Source organism: Acomys russatus, chromosome 6 (genome assembly GCF_903995435.1).
Source record: "Acomys russatus chromosome 6, mAcoRus1.1, whole genome shotgun sequence".
Taxonomy (NCBI): Eukaryota; Metazoa; Chordata; class Mammalia; order Rodentia; family Muridae; genus Acomys; species Acomys russatus.
Window position 1 is genome coordinate 88036813 of NC_067142.1, and position 21013 is coordinate 88057825.

Genomic DNA, 21013 nt, shown 5'->3' on the forward strand with positions numbered 1-21013 from the left:
ATCTGCAGGCTTATTATACAGTGAGAGACCCTGTCTCATGGCTATAAAGCAGATCACAGCAGAGAAAGACACCTGGCATCCTCCTCTGACCTCCACATGCTTGTACGTGGGTATTTTTGGACCCTACCCACTGGACATGGCATCATACGGAACACTCACACAGAGGAGTATTACTTAACAAAAGTCATATTTTCAGACACTGTTTCTAAAATTAGCATCTTAGATGAAGCCGTAGATAAGGGGTAGGGCAGAGAAGCCACTCAAACAGTCTCTGTCAGATAGAGAACTGCCCACTGGTAACACCCTGACACCCACCAGGTGGAAGCACACCTCTGATGCTTATGCCATCCCTTCTATGGCAAAGTCATGGCGTCTAGGTACACCAAAATAATACTTCCACCATGAGCTCCATCCCAATGCCACTGCCAACTGTATCCCTGGTCTACTTCCACCTCTGTGGCCATGACTGAGTCCTTGACCATGAACTTTAGAAAAGAAAGGGTTTATTTGGCTTACAGCCCCAGGTGGCAGTCCATGACTGAGGAGCTTGAAGACTGGCCTGTATGCTCTCCGTGTAGCATCTGAATAAGGAACTCAGTTCCGAGTGAAGTGTGGCAGGAACCATGAAGACGCTGCTCTCCGCCTGTCTGGCATGCTCACACTCAACTAGATTTCTTATGGATCCCAGGACATCTGCCTGACGAGCGGTGCAGCTCACGAGAGCCTGGGCCGTCCTAACAGTCAAGACAATCCTCCACAGACATACCCACAGCTCAATCTGATCCCGCCAATTCCTCAGCCAAGAGTTTCTTCTTAGATGATTCCAGACTGTGTCAAGTTGACAGCTAAAGCTGCCAGGACAATACCCAATACAATCACCGCAGTGTCCTGTTCTGACGATGCCTGTACCCTGCCCCACTTCCTGTCACTGCCACATCATTAACCTACAAGCATAGATAAGTCCTGAGGGCAGTGGTTTTTGACCTACAGGTCATGGCGTGTTTGGGGTTCAGCAACCCTGTCACAGGGGTCACCTAAGACCACCAGAAAACACAGATATTTACATTACAGTTCATAAAAGTAGCAAAATTACTGTGATGAAGAAACAGCAAAAATAATTTTATGGTTGGGAGGTCAGCACATTATGAGGAGCTGTGTTCTATGGTTGCCACGTTAGGAAGGTGGAGAACCACTGCCGTAGGGTAAATTGGATGGAGGATGAGAATACGGGAACTCATTTTACTCTCAGTGTACTATACTAAAAATGTTAAAAATAAGCAGAGTTTTTGAATTATGTCCACACCATTGGCTCAGAGCCGCTGGGGGTGGGCAGGTCATGGTCAGAAGGATGGGAAGGGACCCTTTGTTTCCTGAGCTGAAGAGAAAACCTTGACTTCGGTGTGAGTTTTGCCCTGGGTGTCAGGGGTTCATATCAAACCTTTAAGAACCAGAAGATGCCTGAATCCAGCGTTATATCACTTAGTGTTTCCTTTCAACAAAGGACTGTCCAGTGGCAGACAGTGGAGACTTGGAGAGCAGAAAGGGGAGTGTAGTGAGGATTTTGGTTTCTTTAAAAAACCAGTTATGTTACGTGAATACATTTTTGTTTTAATCCCAGGTGTGGGATATGGGGCTGCTTCGGATGGTCCACAGCAGGTGATTATAATGTGTCTCGTGGTCTGGTAGGGGCATTTTCCCCCAGCTGCAGATAGTTTATGTTTTGAATTCTGGGGACTTTTCAGAGGGTTTAAATGCCAGATCCAGGAGAGGGGCTGGGAGCACTCCAAAGAAGAGGGGATGCTGCGTTTGCTATTGCGAGATTGCTGGGTTACTGGACTGCTAGGTATTCTGATGAAGGAGATTGAACTTGCCCCAAGAAACCCAAAAGCCCCCAAATCAGCAGGAAGCAGCCTATAGAGGTCTATCCTCCTTTTCCCCCTCTGACCTTCTTTCTCTCCCTCCTATTGTTGGTTGGTTGGAAGGGTTTAGGGTGGAATAAAGGGTGAAAGGGAGGTAGAGGTATAAGAACTCAAATAAACTAGTTTTTAAAAAATTGTTTCTTTATAAAAATATTTTATTAATTTATTCATATTACATCTCAATTGTTATCCCATCCCTTGTATCCTCCATTCCTCCCTCCCTTCCATTTTCCCCCTATTCCCCTCCCCTATGACTGTGACTGAGGGGGACCTCCTCTCCCTGTATATGCTCATAGGGTATCAAGTCTCTTCTTGTCAGCCTGCTATCCTTCCTCTGAGTACCACCAGGCTTCCCCATCTAGGAGACGTGGTCAAATATGGGGCACTAGAGTTCATGTGAAAGTTAGTCCCCACTCTCCACTCAACTGTGGAGAATGTCCTGTTCATTGGCTAGATCTGGATAGGGGTTCAAAGTTTACTGCACGTATTGTCCTTGGCTGGTGCCGTAGTTTGAGCAGGACCCCTGGGCCCAGATCTGCCCATCATAATGTTCTTCTTGTAGGTTTCTAGGACCATCTGGATCCTTCTATTTCCCCATTTTCCCATGCTTCTCTCGCCTAAAGTCCCAATAGGATGTCCTCCCCTCTGTCCCACTTTCCTGGTAAGTGAAGACTCTCATGGGACATGCTCCTTGGGATAGTGTCCAGATATAAGTGAGTATATACCATTTGACTCTTTCTGCTTTTGGGTGAACTCACTCATAATGATCATTTCTAGTTCAATCCACAACTTTCAGGAATTCCTTGTTTTTAATAGCTGAGTAGTATTCCATAGTGTAAATGTACCACAGTTTCTTTATCCATTCTTCTACTGAGGGACAGTTAGGCTGTTTCCTTGTTCTGGCTATTATGAATAAGGCCACTATGTCTCCTCTGTAGGCATGTCTTTTTAAAACTAGTTTATGAATATTCCCAACCATGTTCATAAGCTAGTTTTTTAAAGACATGCCTATAGAGGAGACATGAGGGCAGAGGAGGGTAAGTATGCTTGTATTCTGTGTTTCAGTGTGCCAGGAGTGCCATTTGGTTATGCTTAGATTGTTACATATTTTCAAACACAAACTGAATAATAGTCACTTTTGCCCAGCAGCAGTAAAGGCTGTAGTGTTGCAAATTAGTCTTATCTCTAAAGGAAAACACATCTGCATGGCATAGCAAGAAGAGGGATTCTATCATTGGCCTCTGTTACAATTCAAGCAAACTGTGGAGGTAGAATAGGTCTTCTGGAACACGGGTAGTTGAACAGAGCAGGGGCTGGAGTAGATGGAAAAGGGCTTGGGCTAAGTTCCTGCAGAGGTCCATCCAGCAGAGCCAAGGGAGGAGTCACCTGTCCACTTGTGCAGATAGCAAGGAGGATGCAGAAGTGACAGGTGGTATGTGATAGGACGATTCATTCATGCCACAAACATTAATTGGGCATTTGCTGTGTGTTCTGACATGTTGCTGTGGGGATTTTTAAATATAACAGTAAACAAAACTGGCAAAGTACTTTTTTCTTGGAGGTTGCATTCTAAAAAGATATGGAAAAATGCATAAATGTAATCTATTCTATAATGTCAGGAATGGCATAGCATCCAGGCTTAGTAAGGAGAGAGTGTACCCACAGTGACGGAGTACCCTCTAATTTAAGTGGGGGAATTCATGGAAAACTGTTTTTGAAGAGCTGCCATTTGGACAGAAGGTTGAATAAAGGGTGTGGAGAGAAGAGCCAGCCATGCTCTACTAGGGGAGAGAATGCCCTAAGTAGAGCGAACAGAATATGCAAGCATCCCACAGCCAAGCGATCTCTGAAGGTCCCCAGTTTTAGAGTATGTGGTATAGAAAGAATGAGCAGTAAAGGATAAAATATTGGGATCGCGACCCTAAGCAGTCTAGAAGGTCATGAGCAGGGACTGTGACTCTTGAGTCCAACTTGATGGGACATATGGGAGGGTTTCAACAATGTGATCATTATGTCATGGAACTTAGTCTTTCACCAACACAACTTCATAAAAAATTGCTCCTCTTTAAAACAGATATGTGTCCAAGTCTTCTGCTCTCCGTCTCTTCTGTCACTCTGAAGGGTCAGTCCACAGTGGCTTCCTTTGCCTTGCTCACCATGGCCCTCAGACACTCCTCTTGTCTTCACCCTGTGCCTCTCACTTCTAGCCTCGGGGCATCTCTTGATTCCCGGCTTGTTGTGTGCACATCCTGACACCTGGTGGGAGTTGTCCTTGACCAACTGGTAGCAGACTGTAATGAATACACGTTTTTAGTTTGTATTCCTGGTATTCTTTAAGATCCTGGTGGGGAAGTTCACCAGGCTGGCACAACCTTATACTCCCTAGTTACTCCCCATGTTGGGTATCCCACACCTAGGTCTTTGTGTCCTTCTGCCTGGTCACTTTCCTCGCTGATTTATTAGGCACATCATCAAGTGGACATGGGATATGATGGTGTGGTAATCCCATTTCCACAGAAGACAACGAGGTTGATTAAGCTGTACATGGTCATACTGAAGTGAAACATGGACCTAGCCTCAGATGTTAACATCCACCATGACGTTAACCACGCTACTATGCTTCCTTAGAAGAACCAAGTAGGTGAGAGCATCTGACGTGTGGATGACCCTTCTTCTACACTCCAAATGAAACTTCAGCAACCTTACAGGACAAAGCTAGGCACTGTGTACGCGCCATCCCATCTGACTGTGATTCAGGGTAGCATCTTCCCGTTACAGAAAGGACCATTGCCTATCAATGACTTAAGAAGCCTGAAGCAGGCTAGTCCTCCTTTGGCAATACTGGACACCATTCCTTTGTCTACAGATGATCTTAATAACCCACCCTGCAGGAGATATGTGAAGAGTCCCACTTACTAGAAATGTAGGCTTATGGGGTGGCTGTGGCCAGATAGCTCTTTATGAACAGATATTATGCTTAACTCAGAGTCACCAGGGCAGGAGCATGACTGACTGTATTTTTGCATCTCTTATCTGGATGTAGCTGCAATGACTGTCCATTTAACAGTAGTTAGAATGGATGGCTCAGACAGTGCATTTATGAATGCTAGAACCAGGGCTCAAATCTGGTCTATGCGATTTGGGAAAAAAAAAAAAAAAGCCTTTCAATTTAAGCCACACTCCTCAAATACCTGAATGAAGACTCTTTCAGGAGGTGATGAAAAGCCAGTGTGGCAGGACAGTAGACGGAGAAGGTTACAGGGCTAGTACAAATGTTGAAGACATTCCAGGAAGAAACTATTAGGGCAGCATTTCTATGGTGAGGGAGTATATGCATGGAATAGAACTGGTGGGGTGAGGAGCAAGGCGCTGCGCTCAGGCCATCCCATCGTAGCACTAAGAGCAGAAAAGACAAGCTGGGTTGTCTGTGACTCAACCCAAGTAAGGCTATAAGGAATGAACCTGCAATCCCAGAGAAGCAATCACCGCAGAGTCCTTAACTGCAGCGTGAGGGAAGCTGGAGACTGATTTTGATTGAATAATGGCATTCCAATAATAGAAAGAAGGAGAGTAGCAGGAGCCAGAGGAAATGACAGGATCTATGTAGGCAATAGTGATCTGTTATAAAAAGCACACTCCCAAAGGCTAATTAAAATGTGGTTTAGATGAGATCAAATCAGAAACAGCTTTCCATCACTGTGACAAAATAGCTGAGGTAATCAATGCATAAGAATGAAAGCTATTTCAGCTTGTGCCAGCCCAGGGTCATTTGGTCCTGTCACTTTGGACTGTGGTGAGGCAAAGTATCATGGTAGAGAGTGCCTGATGGAGCAAATCGGATCACCTCACAGCAGACGGGATGTAGGGAAAGAGAGAAAAGAAGGAAGCGGTGCTATATTCCCTTCCTAACTTCTTCCTGGGGCTCCTGTTAGAATTTTTTGCTATTAGGAACACCTGAGAAAACAACTTAGGGAGCTGACTGTTCATTTTAGCTCATGGCTCCAGAGATTTCAGTCCCTGGTCAAGTTCACTGTGCACTGATGATGGCACAGAGCATCCTGGTCACACAGCAGAGACGAGAAGAGGAGGAGTCTGGAATAAGACTCACCAGGACACACCCAGTGACACACTTCTTCCATCTAGGGCCCACTTAGTTTTCAAAAGTAAGTCTATAGTTGTCATCAAGAAGGGGTGGGGATATGGGAGGATTTGGAGGGAAAGGTAGGAATGGGAAAATGATGTAATAATATGATCTCAAAAGGTTGTGTGCATGTGTGCGTGTGTGTGCGTGTGTGTGCGTGTGTGTGCATGTGCGTGCGTGTGCGTGCGTGCGTGTGTGCGTGTGTGCGTGCGTGTGTGCGTGTGTGTGCGTGCGTGTGCGTGTGTGTGCGTGTGTGTGTGCGTGTGTGTGTGCGTGTGTGTGTGCGTGTGTGCGTGCGTGTGTGCGTGCGTGTGTGCGCGCGCGCGTGTGTGTGCGTGTGTGTGCGCGTGTGCGTGTGTGCGTGTGTGTGTGCGTGTGTGCGTGTGTGTGCGTGTGTATGTGCGTGTGCGTGCGTGCGTGTGTGCGTGTGTGCGTGTGTGCGTGCGTGCGTGCGTGCGTGTGTGCGTGTGCATGTGCGTGCGCGTGCGCGCGCGTGTGTGTGTGTGTGTGTGTGTGTGTGTGTGTGTGTGTGTGTGGTGTATTGCCACCAGCTAGGAACCAAGCCTTCAGTAAGCCTTCCTAGTACTTCCTGCCACAGGATGGTGAGGAGCTCAACTCAATCTGACAGTGGAGTTAGCAGAAGGAACCAGTTTAGCGCTGCAGCCCACTCGTGAACACCCACTTCTCTTTCAGTCTTGCCCTTTGCTTTTCTCTATGAGGGCTTTGATTTCACACTGTCACTGTACAGAGGAGATTCACACACAACCTGTGTAGCTGTTGGGAGTTTAGGGACCGTATCTTAAGCTTCTTTTCCTTCTGTGCCAGATGATATTCTAGTTCGTTGTGGGCACAATATCCTATTGGGTTTTTACTTTTGTAGAAACAAATCCCAGAATGTAAGACAGGTCATCATTCTGTCTGAGTTCAAGGCCACTCAAAGCAGAAATGCCAGGTCTCTGAAGCGCTCACTTTCCGGTACCTTCATCTGTAGCCTACTAACCATAGATGGTGGCAGGCCTCCCTGAACCTGCAGCCCTCCTCCTTCTGCTCATAATCAGCATTGACTCTCCATCTTCCCACTCCAAGTGCTAGCCTCAGGCGGTTGAGACAGAGGAGCCTTGCAATTAAATTCTCCCCTCCGGCCAAGCTGACCCCAAACCATAGTTATGAAATTGCTCAGGTTTATTGATTGCCTTGTTTTTGTTTCTCTGTTTGCTGTGGTCACACAGGACCCCTCTCATGCAGGTTGCTTTGCTGCTCCGTAAGGCATTTACCTTGGGGCATAGACGCCTCACTGGCCGGAGAGTAACTTAGCCTTTTGTCCTTCCAGATCCACAGGTCACTTTGACCACAGTAGCAGGTCTATTGCCGCCTGTGGGTGGGTCAGGCTCCTGCTAACAAGAGGCACAGCGGAGACATTCCTGCACCCCACTCCCATGACAGCCCCACAGGCATCATTGTGCTGGCCCCAGCTTATACTTGCAAGACTAGCTCCCACTTGCTCCTCTCTCCTCTGTTACAGCCCAGTGTGAACCTGTTCCATGCTGTCTGTCAGGTGAATCTTTATGTGTAATTCCACAGTGGACAAAGAAGTTCTTTCTTCCGAGCAGCACTCAGGTTGGTGGGAGACAGGTAGATAAACAGATACCTGCAAGGCAGGGGAGCAGTGTTAGAAAGAAGATCATGGAGCATAAGGAATAGGAAAGGCCTCAGGTACTGTCAAGGCAGGGAAAGCCACTCAGACGCAGGGCAGACTTGTCTATGTCTGGTGGTCTAGGAGTCTAGCACTCAGGCCAAGGTCACAGCATTTTAGGAGCACGTGACAATTAATTTTCATTCAGAAGAATAGATGGATGTCATACAGATAAATAGCCAGCAATGAATTTAGTCTGTATCTCGTGAGTTTTTATACCAGTGTGGTTGTAAATCTGCTGTTTATTTGTTTTTGTTTGAAGAAAGTGCCAGAAAGGTAATATGGCTGAGGGCAGTGAATTTAGAGCAGGCCTGGGTAGGGGAGACAGCTTCTGGGCAGAGTAGACCTCTGGGCCAGTAGAAGAAGCAGAGTGGATGCTCCTGTGCAGGCCAGCAGCTCCTATGTCCCAAACCCAGCAACTCAGGGCTGCAGAGAACAGCTCAGAGTCTGGGGGGCATGGCATGCTGGGGAGGGAACAGGAATAACGTGATGGCGTTATGTCTGCTTTGTTGAGAACATGGGATCCATCCCATGAGGTTATTTCCCTGTGTTCCCCCATCAGCCTCACAGGCAAAGCTTTCCCTAGTCTAGAAAACCTCCCAGTGCTGAGTAGACCAGAATACCATTTCCTGTATAGAAGTAGCTGTGCATAAGCAAGGGAATGGGCTTCCAGTTGCTGGTGGCCTGGGAGGTCTGGGGAAACAGGACTTCCGCTGCCTTAGCTCCAGAGTCCTGCAAAGGCTGGTCATCCTACCTTCTCCTCTGCTTACATAGAGCCCAGTGGTCTTCTCCCAGTGACCGTTTGCAAGCATAAAGCAAGGGCAGGATAAAGAAGATGGGGGTGGGGGTGGGGTGGGGGGAGTTCATTATGCAGGATGATAAAGCCCTCCCCCAGTGCATGTGCCACTTAATTCACTGTGAGAGTATTCATTATTTCCCCCATTATTTAGAACCGTGCTCCAAAGGCCCCTCAAGCAGCAGTGTGCCATCACATTGCTTAAACATATGATTTGTTAAATCACCACCCTTAGGGCTCTGGAGCTCTGGGGTTATTGCAGGCACAACTTGGGGGTTCACCCTGCTGTGAGACTGTCTCAGCTACTCTACACCCAGCCTTGATGACTAATAAGGACCATTTTCTGAAAGGCAAGGTCAAAAGCAGGACGGAGTGTCTCCTGAAGCAAGCAGAGGCCTGTGAATTCCCCGCTGTCAGACACTGGTAAGGAGAGAGCTCATTGTTCAAGGAGCTGAGAAGGCGAAGCCTGGCCTATGCTAGACTAGAATTCGATGGAGGAGAAGCCCTCATTATCAGCGTAACTTTTCAGGAAGTTGAATTCCATGCAGAGATGCATTAAGTGTCAGCTGTGAACTTTACACAAAAGATGCTTTTACACACCTGCCCCCTGGGTAAACTAATGGGTTTATTTACAATTCTTTAAATTGTAGAATAGAAATGCTTATGGCAAGACACTGATTATAGAAAATCAAACTCCCATGCATTCATTGATTTGAGAGGAAAATAAGAATAATGGGGAGAAAGGTTTCAAACTTTAAGAAATCCATTTATGCAAATCCATCAAGATTTTCTATGTGAGAGATCAGCTCTCCTTCTCCTGTGCTTTGCAGGGCACCTGTCAGCCCTTGGTTGCTCTCCACCCTCTTACCCTACATCCCGCACCCCACCCCTACCTTAATGCACACCAGTTTACATTCTCTGTGTGGATTTCTTTTCCAGAAAATCAAAGATGATTCCATAGAAACATGCAAAAAGAGCCCATGGCACTAAGTGGTCATATGCCACTTCCTGACTTGTGATGGGCTGGGTGGCCCACAGGTGATGCTGAGGATGGAGGTGGAAGGAAGCCTCCACTGACTCCAAGAACAAAACCAGCCTCAGGTGACTCCCTTCTCAGAATTCCCTTTTCAGCTTTTGCTGATACAGATCTTCTGCTGTGGGCAAGCTGGAGCTTTTGGGCATAACAATTATTTCCCTGCGTTAATCCCCCAGATGTTATCAGCCACTAAATCCAATGCCAGTTCTTCTTGCCAGGTAATCACCACTAACTCAGTCCAGTTCACCCAGACCTGAGCTACAGCAGCTTCTCTCTGTACTCCCCACTACCCTTTATTATCAGCGTTTCCTAAGCCGAGTTTGTTCAATTCCTCTTCACGCCACAGTGGACACAGTGGACAAACCACAGGACAGTTCAGACTGAGCTCTTCTCACTGCAGTCATTTCTCCTGGTTTTTCGCTAGCCTGAAGCTCCTCCCCACTGTCTCGGAGGCCCCAACCATCCATCTCCTGTGAGCATCATTGCAGACTAAAACAGAGACATCTGCAGAAGAGCAAGCCATGGCAGAGTTTAGTTTAAATTCAGGTACCAAAAAAGATATGGCCCCTGAAGGAAAGGGGTGATGTGTCGGGTTCTGCTACCTGCACAGAGAGCCCTCTGTAGGTCATAAAGCACAGTTTAGCTCTTTCAAACAAACCTCTGTGTCACCTCCGGGAGACCTGGTGCTACAGTCTGAACTTTCCGTGGACTTATAGTTCACTTCCTGTTACAGAAATCTCTGTAAAAAAAGCATCTGCATCTCTACCACACAGCACAAAAATAGAAAAACCTAGCTTTATGCCAATGTTCATCTGAAGTGTTCCAACTCTATTATTAATAAGTCTAAATGCCTTAATTATCGCAAGTTCAAAGAAAAAAAATTGGGGTCTCTCCAGAAGATAAGAGATGAGCATAGTCAGTGTCCCTCCACAGTTTGAAGTCAGTAAGCCATCTTGGGTTTGAGCATATCAAAAGTGGAAAACAACCTTCCACCTCCTTCTGCTAGAAAAGAAAATCCCTCCATCCTTGTATAACCTTACTCTACTTCCCTGAAAACACACTGGACTGGACTGAGCTCAGCTCCCAACTTCCTGCTGAGTAATCCTTGGCTGGCCATTTCTCTCCTCTGGCCAGTATTTGTGTCCAATCAAACAAAGGAAGTTAATGCCAGCTCTTGTGCTAGTGTGGATTCCATAGTGCCATGACCTTGGCTACTAAGATGCTCTTTGAAAAGCTTGGCTGTTTGGGAGCTCTGACACCATCAAAGAGCACCTCCAGAAGGCCCCTGGATTAGCCCACAGTGGTGCGTAAGCTAGGCCAACGGATTACTGACTCCTAATTTTAGATCCATGAGGGACTAGGAGAAGCACAGTATTTTCTCTGCTAATAAAAGAAGAAAAGATTTGTTCCCCAGCCCCTCGTCAATTCTAGCATGTTTTATATAAATGCCCTAGAAAGCACATACTTTTCCTTCTTGCCAAAACTGGCTGTGCTCCTGGCTGGGGCTAGGGAACAGAGGAAAAATTATGAGTGTGGCTGTGAGCTCTGGCATGCATGGAGCCAAAGCTGCTCTGCGCATCAGTAACGTGTAACGACAGCCTCCCATCTGTTCTCTAGAACTCTCCGACACAGCCTTCATCAAAATGGAAATCTGGAAGGAGATGAATACAGAGGGATCTTCAGAAGCCACACATGAGCTTCAGAGTGCCTGCAGAAAGGATCCAACATAGGCTGCCGGTGGGGGAGGCAGCTGGCTAGCGGGCCCAGAGGAATAGCATCAGGGGTCTAGGAAGCAGAGGGAGAACTGGTGATACAGCACAGCTGAAAAAGGTCTCTTCTTTATAATATGGTCGGAGATCTCAAGAATTGCATGGTATGAAATGTCAACTCCAAAAGAAGGGAGTCTCTGGAGCCCCATCACCACCATGAGGCAGTGGATTTTCCTGAATGTTGGCAATGCTGAAGCTGTAAGTCTGACCGGTGGGCACAACATCCGTCCCACATTCGTGCAGATGTCTACCTCTTACTAAGAGACAGGCAGAGGGAAGCCGTGAAGTCTGGGCAGCATACTCCCTATACTGATTATGTTTGAGGACTAAAGAAATAGAGGGAGCCTGAGTCCCTTTAAGGTTCAGAGCTTGATGCATATAAGCTCCCAGGAGTCCTGGAAAAACAATGCCCAGGGACAGAGCATTCAATTGGCCACTTGCATTCTGGGAACTGCCTTGCTGAGCACCCAGGTTCCAGCATCATTCACTGCCTGTTCCATGCAAGCAAACCAGAGCTGCTGGTGTTTGCCCCTAGTGAAGCCTCCCCTGCAGGGGACAGAAGGGGGACATTTCCATAGATTTGATCAATGCTGTTGGGAATCTGAGATCACAGGCTTAAAGTAAAAGAGGTGTGGGAGCAGCACATGACTGAAGTTGCTTGGCACATGACCTGTGAGAGCTGAGGGAGAGCCAGTCACGGCCAAGGAGTTCTTCCTGGCTACAAGCTTCAGATTTCTACTCCTCAGGTTAATTCATGGGTCTCCCCAGCTTCTCCCTGCACCTCGGAAGCGTGGTGCAGCCAGTCTTCCCACAAATTTTAACCACTGAAGTTAACTGCTGAGCTAAAAAGTAAGTTTAAAGTGTTTACCCAACACTTCAAGCCATTGCCAAACGTTCGTCTAACGGAGTCTGCATGGTAGTAAGGTATGAAGTGGGTCTCATGTCACTCATGACATCACCTGTAAGCTTGGAGTGCACTCGCTGTGCCAGGTGCCCTCTGGGAATGAAGATGAAAAAAGAAGGGAAAAGGGCAGGCCTGTGACCATGAGGCAACTAAAGAGTAAACTAACGTGAGCTTGAACAGGGAACAGGTGATGAGAGACTGTAGAGTGTTACCATGGAAATAGATGCTTAGGAGCCCACCCTTGCCCAGAGGGCTTGGGAGAGGGTATCCTTGGCAATCTTGCAGGATGCCAGGGCCTTTACTAAAGCCAAAGGGTGGGGGAGGTAGGGAAAGCAAGCAGATCAAAGCCTGCGGCTCCAGTCATCCTCCTGCCTCCTGCCTCCTGCCTCCTGCGCTACAGAATGCCACTGCAATCACGTGGCTGCAGAGGAGACTTCTGAGGATCACAATCACTGATCTACAGAAGAAAAGGCCCAAAACCCGAAGTGGCCTGTTAAGTGTGGTCTCATGACCACCTCTTCGAGGTGCCATCTGCCAGCCTATTAGAAACACCTGGCTCAGACCCACTGAGTCAGAACCTGTATTTAACAGAGCCCCAAGATTTGCGTGCATGTTCTACTCTGAACCTGGAGCAGCTCTATAGACTGCCTGCCAGACCCCCCGGTCAGGAGTGGACAGCTGCCTGCACTCAGACATACACAGCCATTTTAAAAACCCAGCAGCTGTGGAGAGTGTCCTGTCCATTCTCCACAGTTGAGTGGAGAGTGGGGACTGACTTTCACACAAACTCTGGTGTCCCATATTTGACCACATCCCCTGGATGGGGAGACCTGGTGGCACTCAGAGGAAGGAAGCAGGCTACCAATAAGAGACTTGATACCCTATGAGCATATACAGGGGGAGGAGGTCCCGCTCAGTCACAGTCATAGGGGAGGAGAGTAAGGGGAAAATGGGAGGGAGGGAGAAATGGGAGTGTACAAGGGATGGGATAACAATTGAGATGTAATATGAATAAATTAATAAAATATTAAAAAATATTCCTCCTCCTTTTCCTTCCTCTCTGTGCCTCCAGTCTCCGTCCTGGCAGCTATCTCACTGGGACCAAGAGTGGAGTTCAACTCTGGAAGGATAGTCAGGGCCTCAACTCCCATAGGCCAGCAATTCAGCACAACCCCCTTCCTGTATGCCGGACCAACCGGAAGGTCAGAGCAGGCCCTTAGAAGGAGAAATAGACCTACATTTAGACTTATGATTCTGCTGTGTCCTCTTCCTGCTGTGTGACCTTGGGCAAGTCACCATTTCTCTGAACCCCGATTTTCCTACAATTAAAACACCCCTGCTGTGTGACTGATGGAATGCCCAAGGCATAAAGTGCATGTGAAATAGGGCAGGTCTGTGCATTTGCAGCAAAGCTGGAGCCCTGCCAGTCCCCAGTGAGAGCCAGTGGGTTTCTTTGTCCCTTTGTGCCTCAGTATTGATCTGTAAAATGGAAATAATAGTAGTAGCTATTTCACTGGAGAGGCTCGTTAACATTTGAAAAGTGCATTCCAGTATATTGTGGGCATGAGGAGACATAAGAATTTGGTATAAGAATAAAAATAAAGCGCCCGGCACTTTGTGACAAGCCAAAAGCAAATAACCAGTAAATGTTTGTAGCTTTTACACTTGAAAGTCAATATGATAAAAGCAAGTTGAAGAAGAAAGGAGAGGGTGGAAAGGAGGGGAGGAGACCCAAAGTACAGAGACACATCTCTGCCAGTCCCCCTACTTTGGTGGATGAGCTGAGTTGGGAAAGCTGAGCCTTCTAAGTGGGAGCATGAGCGGTGAGATAAAAAGTTGGGGTCCCCGGAGGCACAGGGGGCCAGGACAAAATACACAGCCTTGCCCCTACTTTAGAACGTATAAATCACTTCCAGTGCCCTGGGCTTGACTTATCGGTGAGACAGCACAATTTCTATGGAATTTTAACATGGTCCCTGGGGTGGAGGTGGAGGTCTGATTCCTCATGTCAGAGAAGGAGGAGCCATGCTTTGGGGCCACTACAGGTCACAATGGCTGTCTATGGCAGAGGCAGTGAGGCCGTTCTGACTTGCTCCTTAACTTTCTCCTGTCTCTTTTCTAAACAGTCAGCTACAAAGACTTTAGGGATCCTGCAGCCTCTACTGATAGTATCTTCCTTTGCCTTGGGTCTCACCCTGTCCCACATCTGGTCCACCTTGCCATCCCCACCAGACACGGTGTCAGTAGCATCTTTCACTGTAGCAAGATATGTCAGTGGATGCTGTTTCCCACCAGTTCAAGTTGAAGCCAGAGTCCGGAACTTCTTTTTTTTTTTTCCGGAACTTCTTGAAGCACTTGCATGGGATGGGGCGGCAGCTGCTGTGAGAGCTTGCTCTTGCTCAGGCTCTAGGATACTGAGGTGGTGAGTCGTATCTAGGTTTGTCATCTCTGACCCTATCAGTTCTAATTGGTGCCTCAACAGGGTCAAGTGGTCTGATTTAACCATTGCCATCATCACCCAGTAAGCTGCTGATTGCGGAGTGGCTGATCTGAGTTTACAGCTGAAGACTTGGGTCGTGAGGTACAGAATACTGCTCCCACGGTTTGGTAACAGATGCTGCCAAAATCATAAGTGGTGAGATGGGAAGTTGCACCAGGGAGATGGCTAGTTGGTAAAGTGTCACACAAGCATGAGGACCACAGTTTTATCCCAAGATTCTGCCTAAAAAAAAAAAAAAAGTTGGTATGGTAGCCCAAGCTTATAATTCCAGCTCTGGGGCCAGAGACAGAAGGGTCTCTAGATCTTGCTGGCCAGCCAGCTTAGGCTAATTGACAAGCTTCAGGCCAATGAGAGACCCAGTCTCACAGGACACAGATGCCCTGAGGAATTGCACGTGAAGTGTGACTTTCTTCATAGTCAAGTGTGGTTGCTTCCTGCCTCCCGCTCCCAAGCGCTAGGATTCCAGGACTGTGGCATATGCACAGAGCTCAGGGCTTGTGTGTACAAGGCACAAGGAAATGCTCATACACATTTTAAAAAATGAACAACATATCATCTTGAGGAAGAGGAAAACCAGTATGCGTGCTTGAGAAACTCTACATTAAATGAGAGGGTCTCCTCACATTAGCGTGTCTGGGAGTGATGTGTGCTTTCCCTTTGCCTCCAGCCTTGGCCATCCCTTCATGGCCCAAGTCAAGCCTCGTCCTACCACAAAGCCTCTCCGGGATACTCCAGGCTTCTCTGTGGTCTGATCCTGTTTAATCCCATCTCATTTGAGATCTTACTCAGGCATTATCTGATAAGATGCCATCTCTCCTCATTGCTTCACCGACAGTGGCCTTGAAGTCTCAATGAGCCATGACATTTCCTTAAAATGAGGAGCGTGTGGCATGCCTCTGATCCTTCACGGATTCTCACGCTAACTGTGAAACACAGTCCGCCCTTGGTGTCTGTGAGGAAGTAGGTTCTGGCTGGGACCTGGGATAATAAAAAATCCTGCAGGCGCTCCAGTCCCTGTGTAAAACAGTGCAATTGTTTGCCTGCAGCTTCCACACAGCCTCCCACACACTTAAATCATCTCTACTTTACTATTAATTCCTAATGCCACATAAATGCCATGAAATAGTTGTCACACTGTATTGTTCAGGGAATAATGATAAAAAAAAAAAAAGCACCTATAAAATGTGTGCTAAAATGCAGCTGCTTTTGTTCGATACTGTCAAGCTGTGTTTAGTGGGATCCTTGGCTTTGGAACCCAAAAACATACAGGCCCAACTATTCTTTACTAGACTAGGTGAAAACTTGCTTGTGAGACAGAAATTGGGGCTTCCCTTCTGCGCATCTGCCTTCCAGGCCCAAGAGCGCAAGGTGGAGGGGAACAGTCCTGGTCCTAACGGTCCTCATGCCGGGCTTGTCACTGCCTTGGGGGAGAGTACCCTGTCCCAAGAAGGGTCTTCAGGCACATCTGACTCAGGAGCCTTTCTGGTTCTGTATATGTGTGTATGTGCAGGTATGTGGGTGCTCACTCATGCATAGTGTATGTATGTGTGTTATGTGTGTGTGTGTGTGATGTGTGTTTGTGCAGGTATGTGCATTCTCACTCATGCATAGTGTCTGTGTGTGTGTGTGTATGCAGGTGTGTGTGTGCTCACACATGCATAGTGTGTGTGGTGTATGTGTGTCTGTGTGTGATGTGTCTGTGCAAGTATGTGCATGCTCACTCTTGCATAGTATGTATATGTGTGTGTGTGTGTGTGTGTGTGTGTGTGTGTGTGTATGATATGTGTCTGCGGGTATGTGCATGTTCACTCTTACATAGTGTCTGTGTGTGTGCAAGTATGTGTGTGCTCACTCATGCATTGTGTCTGTGTGTGTGTCTGTGTGCTTGTACACCCATGAATGTGCACACATGCCCAGGGAGATCAGAAGTCAACCTTAGGTGTCATCCCTCTCAAGCCATCTACCTTTTTTTGAGAGAGGGTCTGTCACTCCCTGTTCTGCATGGCTAGCCCGTGATTGCCAGGGTCCTCGTGTGTCTGCCTCCCTGGTACTAGGATCTCAAGTGTTCACCATGTTGTGCAGATTTTGTGTGAGTTCTGGGGATTGAACATGTGCTTTCAAGACGAGTGTTTACTGACTGATTTCCTGCCTTTTAGACGGCTGCAGTGACTCTACTGTTTTAAAAAACGAGGCTTGATAGACAGGAGCTTAGCAGCAGCCACCTTTGTTTCCCCGCCCCCTCCCTCCCCAGGGACAGGGGAAGGCGCACACTGGGCTTCCAGCTCCACAGTATGAAGATCTGCAGTTTCTGGCATTGCTGACCACTTGTACTCTTTTTCCATTCTTGAGCTTCGAGTATTTTAAGTGTCTCACTGTGTCTAAAACTTCCTGTCAATTTACTTGTTCCACAACAAAAAACAAAACCCCCCGACAACCTGAATTAAACACGGAGTAAGCTGTCTCCCTTTCCTATGTGAGAATAGAGAATAAAACAATCACATGTCAGATACACATCTTTGGGTCTTATTTTTGTCAGCAATACCCTCCCCATAACTGCTGGAGAAGCCCCACTGCATCATTTGGTGTGCACTGACAGACATCACTTTGACTTGCCTTGAGCTGAACTTCACCCTGGTTAGGACTAGGCTGCCTGAAGTGTGTCCGGTGTTCAACAAGAACAGGATGGTGGCGCGTGTCTTGTAGCTAAAAGCGCCTTCTTCCCCAATCTCTGCTCCTTCCCGTCCACATCTCATGACCCACAATGTGCCAGTAGTCAGGTAGGGTGCCATGATGTTGGCTGTTGGGTAGCAGGGCTGGCTCTTAGGAAGGAGCAGCTCAGCCAACAGTGGGGTGGGCAGCTCTCAGTAGACTGCTGGGCTCTAGGTGGCCAGCCTACCGGAAGGAAGGCTTCGGCTGTAGCTCAGAGTTGCTAGATTCTGGGCAGGCTAGAAGAAAAAGCAAAAGCCTGTCTCTGGGTGTGATGCCAGTCTACTCCTGCACCTGCCCAGTTGGCTGGTCCTGGACACAAACAAAGCCAAGGTGGCCTTGCATCAGACTGTATGTAAGCAGAAAAGATGGCATCCTGTGGCAGGCAGGGACTCTGGAACCCAGGAAAGAACCTCCTGAGAATATCAGATATTTGCAGGGCTGGTCTCACAGCCACTTGTGAGCTCACACAGTGGTTCACAGGGACTTTTCTAAAAGCCATTGTGTGGGCTTTTGGTGAAACAGGCTGGCTGGCTGCAATAGCGCTGACCCTGTCCATCCCTGGAAGGATTTTGCTGCAGGCGACTCAAGCTGCCCACATCCACAGTGCATGAGTTACACATTCCACAGAATTATTCCATAAATCCTGAAACAGGCTTTGAAAAAAAAAGCGAGAAAAACAAAGCAAATCAAGGTGAATAAATATTAATGAGTCTTCTCTGTGGTGAGAGGAATGTGAGGCAGAGCTAATGACTGTCAGCTGATACCATCGCCTTGAATATTTCATGGAGCCATGGAGGTAGACCTAAGAGCCAGGGTCATTCACCTCTGTGTGCAGGGGCAGCACCGGAAAATCTGCTGGGCTGTGGGGGGCGGGGAGCATTCTTTGAGCAGGAGGCTGAGGTTTCTAGCAAACTAGTGAGCAGTGGTGCACAGGCGTCTGTGTCATCTCTGCACAGCAGCTATTAGGACGTGCACTTCCCTCTGTGGGTACTGAGGCCTGAGAAGATGATAAAAGGATAAGAGGACTAGTCCGAAAGAGGAAGAAGGTCAAAGGAGTGGGAAAGAGGAAGAAGGTCAAAGGAGTGGGAAAGAGGAAGAAGGTCAAAGGAGTGGGAAAGGGACAAGAGAGGGTAATGGGTAAATATGTGATCAAACTGTGTATGCATATGCACATATCATACTAAAACCTGTAACTGTGGATAATTGGCAGTCTAGTAAAAAGTTTTCTAAGTGAAACTAAGTGAATCACTCACAGCATGTGGTAAATCACTGAGTTGGGATTCAAACCCTCAACCCTGGACCCAAAGCCTGGCACTTTCTCCTCCCTTCCTCCCATTTATTCTCTGAGGCTCAGCCCACATTTTCATGGCTGGATGTAGACCTCCCATTGACTTGGTGCAGGGCTCCCTGCCTCACACATAGTAGGTGGTCAATAAATCAATAAATAGTTGTTGAGCCAGATTGAGTTTCCTGCCAGGAGAAGAAAATAACTTTGGCCTCTCCCCGAGTAGGTGGGAATCCATGAGATAAATCATCCCCAAGGGGACAGAAAGCCATGCTGCCCAAGCTCCTGGGAAGACAGCACCATCCTCCTGTTATCACTGCCACTGTTACCCGGCTGCTCAGAACTTGAGGGACTGATACAGAAGTGAAAAGCCTGTTGGACAGAAAGTGGCTCTTCAGTGACAGCAGACACTTCAGCGCCTTCTTTTTCAAGGGGAGTCTTACAAGGGCTGCCAATCACGTATCCTGTTCCCCAACCACAAACTTCACTTAAAACATTTTTTTAATTAACAAATGGAAGAACAGGCACCGACTTTCATCAGCCCTCTGTCGGGTCCCCACCCAGACAGCTAAACTATTCCATTTGTCAGTCTTCACAAATACCAGGCTTAAGCTTTCTAAGCACTTCCTCAGAATAGTCACCACGAATGGTCCTGCTGTCACCCTGATTTCTGAAGCATCCGAGACAGTAAGAAAAAGCGGATGCTAGGGTAGAAGCAGTGGAGGGGAGGTGGGTGGTGATGAAGACGCTCCTTTGGTTAGCCGAACTCTGCTTTTGTTTCGGTGCGTGTGTGTGTGTATTTGTGATCTGTGTGTGTGTCTGTGTGTGTGTATGTATCTGTGTTCTACTTCCTGAACACTTTCCCCCAAATTCAAATCTCATTCTTTGAAATAATTTCCTATTCCTCTATGTCAGCTACCCCACTTCATATCCCGAAAATACATTACTCCTCCACATTATTGACTTACTCTGATCTAACGAATGCATAATACTCACATTTCTTTTCTAGGGCCATATTAATTAGTTATACATTTTGTGAGTACATGTGTGTGTGTGTATGTGTGTGTAAATGAGAAGGCCAGAGGCCTTGGCTGTTGTCTTCAAGCACTGTCTAGCTTGTAGTGTTTTGTTTTGTTTTGGTGTGTGTGTGTGTGTGTGTGTGTGTGTGTGTGTGCACGCGCGTGTGTGTGCATGCACACGCACGCACACGCACACTGTTATTTTGTTTCAGGTGTTTTGTTTTGTTTTGTTTTTGTTTTTTTAAGACAAGGTCTCACTGGTCTGCCTGAGCTTAATGGATAGGCTGGTTGGCCAAGGACCCCCAAGATCCTCCTGTCTCCCCATCCCCAGTGCTTGTCAGACTACTTCCCTCAGCTTTTTAAACATGTGTTCTGGGCTTTGAGCTCAGATCAAGTTCCTGCAACAACCCTATGCCCAGCCCCTTTGCATATTTATTGAGGCATACTAGCTTCATTGAACTATCCTAAAACACAGTCATTAAGACATCTCACTTTATAGATGTTTCGCTGGCTTTTTCCTGGTGGTCTCAAGCCATGCGTCCCATAGCAAAGTGTACCTTCTGGCTTTTCTCTCTGTCTCCCCCCCTCCCACCCTGGTCCTGCTGTGGTTCGCATCCTCACCCTTCTCGGTGGCAAACGTTGGTCCTGTTCTTTCCAGAAAATGAAACACCATCAGCTCCCTGGCTCCTGCACGATGCCGGTCATACCTGAAGATGACAAACGTGGATGCTCTCTACCCCAGCTCCTTCCTTCTGCTCCTACAAGTAACTACGACTAGATTGTCATAAACAGCTTGGTAGAAGATGCCTCAAGGCCAAAGTGGTCATCTGTACCAAACCATGTTGTGTGGCACTGTCACCTCAGTTGTGTGGTGCCTCCTGACTTCTAATGTGACCATCCTTTAGGAGTTTCCAATGCTCTGGGGAAGGGTAACAGGTTTCCCAGGAGTCCCAGCCCTACAGAGAAACTGACATATGCAGCTAATTCAAAAAGTGTTTTGTTGTTGCTGTTTTGTTTTGTTGATTTTCTTTAAGGATGATAAAATGCAGGGATTCTAGCCCTTGATCAGACACCCTCAGTTAACTTTACACTCTCTGAAGGCCTGCACCCCCATTCTCTCCAGAACATCAACTTTAATTTAAAGGCCTGTCAAAGGCTTTCAGGGCTTAAATCTTTCCCTTCCAGCTGGTCAGAGATATTGGCATATTAATCTATTTAGTAATTATGTGAACAAGCTCTGAC